The following is a 7,695-nucleotide window of genomic DNA, read 5'->3' as shown; positions in this document are numbered from 1 at the left end:
GCTTCTTTGGCGAATTTGGAGTGAGCGTAATAGTGTCTTGCGTGCCGGGCAGAAGATCTCAGTGGAGGGTTCTGTTGTTTTTCTGACACGATTTGTGGACTCTCTTGTGCAGTATCGGCATAGCACTTTGCAGCCTGATAGCAAGGAGAAACGATGTGCGCTGGTGGGGAGCAGAAGGTCAGCAGAAGTGGCTCGACAAGTCCTGAAAAAATGGGTTCCACCTCCACCGGGTATGATGAAGATTAACGTTGACGGAGCTTTCATCTCCAGTTTGGGTATCGCGGCTGTGGGCGTGGTGATCAGGTATCATAATGGCCAGGTAAAATTGGCATCGATGCGCTTGCTCCGTTACTGCAGGGATGCCGAGGAGGCTAAAGCTATTGCCTGTTGTGAAGGGATCGCCCTTGCTACACAGTGGTTGGATGTTCCCATGGTACTGGAGACTGATTCTGCGCGGTGGTGGCTGCGAAGCTGAAAAGCAATGTGATGGATCGATCGGTGGGCTGGTCCCTTGTTGGACAAGCGCGGACGAATATATATGGAGGAGCTGTGTCGTTTGGAGATTTTTAAGATTAGTAGGAGTCAGAATAACGCAGCGCATGAGCTTGCTCATTTTGCAATTAGGTCGGGTTGTAGTGAAGTCTTTTTTGCTTCTTTTCCTAAGTTTGTTTTGTCTCGAGTTTGTAATGATACTAATTGATTTTTAATAAAGTTTCTATTTCACAAAAAAAAGATTAACCTGAAAGGAGACATGGGATGGATTGGAGAAGATTGCATTTGAGAGAATAGAAAGATAAAGAGTGATTGGGATAATTCTGTGATTTGGAACTCTGGGAAGAGAGATCTAACGGTGGATTGGTGTTTCCCTATTTTTTTCACATCTATATACTATGGTGGTCAGGACCTAAGGTTGAGTTTCAAACATTCTTAAGTTTTAAAATATTTGACGGACACTCCACCACAGATGACAGACCTCCATGGGTTATTTCCCGAGGCTAATAGGTGCTGTTCTGGGCTCTGGGTAGACTGATGGACACTCTGTCCTTAATGACGGACCCTCCGCGACTCCACGGAACACTTAGGCATTTAAGTAGCTTGTGCCTTCGTGGACACTCCGCATAAGGTGGCGGACCCTCTGCCACGAACTAGCTGCTCTGGGGTTCTCTGGAAAACAATTTTAATTCCTGGCGGACTGTCCGTGAATATTCACAGACGATCCGAACGATCTGTGAACTTAGTTATTGTGCAGTTTTAAGCAGTAGCAAGGAGTTTTGACTAAGTTTGGTCTTGACGGACGCACCGCCAAATGTGACAGACACTCTGTCCTCTGGTCGATAGAAACTGTGTTCTTGGTTTTGAGTTTGATTAAATTCTAGTTTGAGGGTGGAGTTCATCATGCATGTGTTAGATGTTTCCTAGGTTATTTTGGTGACTTATAGGCTAGTGATAGCTAGGGTCTGAGCTCTAGTAATGATGTGCAACTTGTGATTTGGAATTTAATTAAAACCTTATAGGCTGCATATCCGAAGATGTGAGACTGTACATCCATGCTTGATCCATCTGTGCACAGAAAAAAGGTTCACGTGTGTGTGATCATAAAAAATAAAAACTAGAGCCGCGCCGTCATGAACAACCATCCTAGCTAAAAGTTTAATGGGTTGCTAGGTGTCACATGGATATGACCGTAAAAATTAAAATTGGTAGACCTGTTTACACCAAAATTTGGAAAGAAGAATGCGGGAACTCGAAGCTTCTAGAATTGTATCATCAAGAAATAGATCAGATGTGAATTGATATTGGCTGGTTTTGATGCCATGTCGGAATCGGCTATTTTATAGATGACATCAGCAGACAACGTCAATGGACTACGTACGGATGGCATCGGGGGAAAATATATCGGACTCTACAGAAAGGAAAAGATTAGGGTTAGGAATGTTTTCTTTTATTCCAAGAATTGTAATGAGTCATATTTGAGTATGATTCATGTTTAGGTTCCGGGTATAAATATTAGACCACAATTATTGTACAAAAAAAACGAACAATCAATCAATACAATTACTTTTTCGTCTTCACGCCAACCCTTAGGAATAGGAGTACTATAGAAACTCGGCGAGTTCTTCAACCAGCAGGGCTGCATCGATTAATCGACCTCCGGCTTGTCTGTGAGTACCGCCACGACTTGTATTATGCTTGTAAAGCTGCATCAGCTGATTGACCTTTTGTGAGTTATAATATAAGTTAGTTATCGATTCATATTGTTGCTTGTAAGGCTACATCAGCTGATTGATCTCTTATGAGCCATAATATAGACCAAAGTTATCGATCTTGTGTTAAATAACTTATTGGTTAACACAATATCATTAGTTATCGAATCTACTAAGATTAGTAAGATTTTCCTTGTTGTTTTTGGTTGATTCACCAGTTATCGATCTTGTTATAATTAATGTTTTATTAGTTATAACAAATCACCGATTGAGATAGAGATAGAATCGGCATCACATCATCTTAATTGGTCATCTTCTAGTCTGGCCATACTTTGAATCTTATAATTGATGGCTTAATTATGCTCGGTTGGCTGTTTTATCTCTATCCCGATCAAACATAGTATGCATTCAAAGACATGTTCCAATCTTGAGTAAGTTCACTAGTTAATAAGATCTAATCTAATGACACAACTATAGCTGCATCGACCCGGTCGAACCTCACTGGTAAGACTTTGGATTAGAGATTATCAATTAGTGGTTTTGTTCATGATCGAGATATGTACTCTGTTTGTTTGCTATGTATGCATCGGCTATTTTAGCCAATTCGCCTACAATTTCATGCATATAACATGTTTTTCATGAACCTATTGATATATATATGGTTTTATAGATTCTTTGGCTTTAGTTTGTTATTATTATCATAGCTGTATGGATTCGATCGAACCTCACTGTTGATGGTAACAGATTAAATTCAGAGCGTTTGTAGATTCATTTATATTAGACAGTCGATTTGTTCGCATGTTACATCCTTTCTCGTTGAACTTTTGGCTCAATGCTTTACACCGGTTATATCCATCTAGCTGATGATGTTTCTTTATATTACTTATATTTGGGTGTATTATACTTGTTCTGTCTGGATTAATCAATCATAATAAAGTCGCTATGACCCATGAGTATCGGTTATTTTGAATTCGTACCATCATCATTGATATTAGCCGATAATCTTGAATTCAGCGATCCTTGCTTTACTGATATGTTGGATATCGACTATTTAGTCGATAGCCCTATCGAATTGGCTGTTTAGCCGCATATTTGGATATGTTTGGAGCAACATCGACATGTTCCGCCTTAAACTACAAATAAGATTTTCTCTCATTGTCAATTGCAGGTCATATTGACTGGCATGCCATTAGGTTTTCAGAATCGACTGGTCCTCTGTTGAAGCCAAGTAGATCTCCAATCTTATTCCATTCAGATCGTTCGGCTCGCTATGTGTTTACTGCATCGCCACATTTTTGTGCCAACACACTTTTTGGCATGCCTGGTGGAAACACAATCGTCATGGCAGCTCACAACAATAGAGATATTCTTATGGTGCCTTATGAAGACTTACCTGATGAGGATAAAGATGTCATTGGTAAAGCTACATAGGAGTTTCAGAATAAGTGTTTGTTGTCATACACCAAGACACGTGATAATAAAGTCGTTCAGAAATATCCACTACCAAGAGTTTTGATACATGGGCAGTCAGATACAGATGAAGTTGATGATAGGCGTTTTTTGTGGACGCTGTCAACAAATCTGTTAATGATGCCATGTTAAATCATAATACAGCTTTCCTAAACACATTCTACAATATCATGAAGGAGATGTTTCATGGATATCCAATTGATCAGATTGGACTGGCTTATTACAATATTCCACATCCGTCGACTCAGAGAACTAATTAAGCTAGTACTAGCCATCAAGAAGTAGCACTAGCTGGCAATGATGATGTCTAGACAGTTCAGAGCTCATCTGAGCAAGTTTAGGGTACTACTATTAATCAAATACAGTATAATCCTGGATCATCAGTACAGTATGTGCCACAACCGATGGGGCAAGTTCAGAATCAAATGATTAATTTTGGCATATCAGGTCAAATACTGTCGTCGGCTCAAAAAATAGCACCATCAGTTCAAAGGATTCATAGATATACAAATCCCAACATTTACAATCAGAGACTTCAAGCAACAAATCAGCAAAGGACTCAACAGATAGAGATTTCACAAGAATATCATTATGGCATAGATTATAATACCCTTCATATGATTCCAAATTTAGGGTATCAAGGTACCCAAAATTTTAATCCATAGATGGGTCAGCAATTGCAAAGAAATCCAAATTTAAATGCTGATAACTTATTGCTCAGAGTAACTAAAATGATGAAGAATCCGTTCGGTTTAAAACAAAAAAGGTAGACCTTTTCGTACAAACACACATATCCAGGGTGGTATGATTTGGTTGCTTTTTCTATAAATTATAGGCACCTAGAATTTGCTAAGTTTACTAGTCAAGATAGTACAAGTACAATAGAACATGTCAGTCGGTATCTTACTCAGTTGGGTGAAGCATCCATTGAAGAAGCTCATAGAATTCATTTCTTCTCTTTGTCCCTATCAGGATCAGCTTTCACATGGTTTTCATCGTTACCAATTAATTGTATTACCAATTGGGCTGACCTGGAGAAGAAATTTCATACATATTTCTATACTGGGACAGGAGAAAGGAAAATCATAGATTTGATGACCATAAGGCAAAAAACTAATAAATCAGGTGCTCAGTTTCTTCAGAGGTTCCGAGAAACAAGAAATTTGTGCTTCTCATTGAATTTAACTGATGATCAGCTAGCTGCTTTGGCTGTTCAAGGAATGTTGCCAACATGAAGAGAAAAACTGCTTGGGCAAGAGTTTAACAATTTAAGTCAGTTGGCTCAACAGGTGGCAACACTTAATAGCCAATTCTAGAATATGCGCAGAGATACCTGATTCTAGAAGAACACCACAATTGCTTAAGCTTATAATCTATATTTAGTTGATGATGATAGTGAGGATGATGAAGAAGAGAAGATTGCTACAGTTGAATGGAATTGGGGAAAGAAGATAGTGATGGTTCCAAATCCTTGGGGAAAAAGAGTTGAAGAAAGTTATGATTTTAACGTCACAAAGTCGGACAAGCTCTTTAATTTCTTGCTTGAGAAAGGATAGATCAAATTGCCTACCAATCATGTTATATTACCTCTTGATCACTTAAAGAATAAGAAGTTCTGCAAATTTCATAACACAACTTCTCATTCTACTAATGAGTGCAGAATTTTCTGGCAACATATACAGAGGGCTATTCAATAAGGGAAGCTTGAATTTAATACACCTCAGAAGATGAAAGTTGATGATAATCCTTTCCCAAAAAGATCAGAATATGATTGATGCTAAGTTGCTCAAAGGGAAGACTAAAGTTCTAACATCAACTAGGGCAAAATAAACTGGAACAGTTGATCCAGAGATGTAAATACTGGCTGATGAATATAGAGAAATTAAAAGGCATCATGACCAACAGAAGAGTCGATATGAGCAGGGAGAGACGTCAAGAAATGGGGCGATGAGGTCGCGTGTTACATCTCAAATTTTGTTAAATAAATGGCAAAGGCATAAAGAAAAGGATTATCAGTGTTGTTTAGAAGAGAAAGAATGTCAGCGTCAACAAGAAGAGGAGAGGTATGAAAGAGAACAAGCCGAATCACCTTGGAATTATCCTTTTTTTAGACATTGTTGGAATGAAGGTTTGAAATTACCTACTAGAAATAATTGCCCAGAGTGTAGTGAACAATATTGGGAGTTTAGACAATCTCAAGCCAACTGCTGGTCTATTCATGCTCGAATTGAGTATCATCATGATAATATGGATCGACGCTTAAAAAATAGAAGTGTTCATGATTGGCTTGAGAAGCGAGTTGTTGATCAAAATTGGGCAGATTATGAAGAAGAAGGTGATGAGAAAGAGTATGTTTGGCAGGAAGGGCAATTGTGTCCAGGAGGTTTAATAAGAAGTCAGAAAAGAAGGGTACAATGCCTAAGGAATAGAGAGTTAGAACAGGTTCAGAAATCTAGTAAACCTCAAATATGGCGTGCTAAACAAAAAGCCAATAAGGGTCAACCATCGGCGAATATTCAAATGGTTTTTCTTTTGCCGTCAAAATTTAGATCTCCAGCAGATCGAGAAGTCTATTCAGATTTTGATAAATCAGAATATGAGGAGATGGTTGCCAAATTGGTAGTGATACAGCAAGCTATATTTGATAAGCCAGTCAAAGCATCGACACCTGAAGGCTTTATATGTGAAAGGTTTTGTTGATGGGAAGCCGATGAGCAAAATATTGGTGGATGGAGGTGCTTCTGTTAATCATATGCCTTATACTACTTTTTGCAAGCTTGGTAAGGGAGAAGGAGATTTGATTGAGACTGACATGATGCTTAAGGATTTTGGGGGTAATGCATCCAAGACTAGGGGGCAATAAACGTTGAATTGACAATTGGAAGTAAGACTTTGCTCACTACATTCTTTGTCATTGATGGAAAGGGTTCATATAGTTTACTCCTTAGTCGTGATTGGATTCATGCAAATTGTTGTGTACCATCGACTATGCATCAATGCTTGATTCAGTGGCATAGAGATGATGTTGAGCTGGTTCATGCGGATGATTCTGTGAGTATAGCAATAGCTGACCCAATGTATTGAGAACTATAAGATTTCAAATGTTTTTCTGACAAGCGATGGGAAGGAGGCTTCATTAAGATTAATGATGAAAGCCAATAGGCGATCCAAGCTGTTAGCTTTAAGAGTTTGTTTTAATGGATAATCCAATAGATGGTACAGATGTTAAACGTCGGCCGATGAATTAGAGGAGATAGATATTGGTTCTGGAGATAGGCCTAGTCCGACGTATGTAAGTGCTAAGTTGGATCTTGAGTATAAGCGATAGTTGATGGATTTTTTAAAGGAATTTAAGGATTGTTTTGCTTGGGAATATTATGAGATGTCTGGTCTAGATTGATCAATTGTTGAACATCGGTTGTCAATCAAACCTGGATATCGGCCATTTAAACAAGCTCTGAGGAGATTTAACCCAAATGTTCTTGATGATATCAAAAAAGAGACTGAAAAATGACTAGAAGCAAAATTTATCTGACCATGCCGTTATGCAGAGTGGATATTGAGTGTTGTTCCTGTATATAAGAAAAATGGGAAAAGAGTTTGCATCGATTTCAGAGATCTGAACAAGGCTACACACATGGATGGTTATCCGATGCCAATAGCCGATATGTTGGTAGATGCAGCAGCCGGGCACAAGGTTATTAGTTTTATGGATGACAATGCAGGATATAATCAAATTTTTATGGCTAAGGAAGACATAGCAAAAACAGCTTTTAAGTGCCCTGGCGCATCGGTTTATTTGAATGGGTTGTGATGACCTTTGGTTTGAAGAATGCTGGTGCAACTTATTAGAGGGTGATGAATTATATTTGTCATAAGTTGATCGGTAGGATTGTTGAAATCTACATTGATGATGTGGTGGCAAAATCCAAAGGGTACAAAGGACATCTAGCTAATTTGCGGGAGACTTTGGAGTGCACAAGAAAACATGGTTTAAAGATGAATCCTAATAAGTGTGTCT

The sequence above is a fragment of the Miscanthus floridulus genome, chromosome 14 (genome assembly GCF_019320115.1).
Source record: "Miscanthus floridulus cultivar M001 chromosome 14, ASM1932011v1, whole genome shotgun sequence".
Lineage (NCBI taxonomy): Eukaryota > Viridiplantae > Streptophyta > Magnoliopsida > Poales > Poaceae > Miscanthus > Miscanthus floridulus.
The sequence above is the reverse complement of the archived record's forward strand: the minus strand, read 5'-3'. Positions refer to the sequence as shown.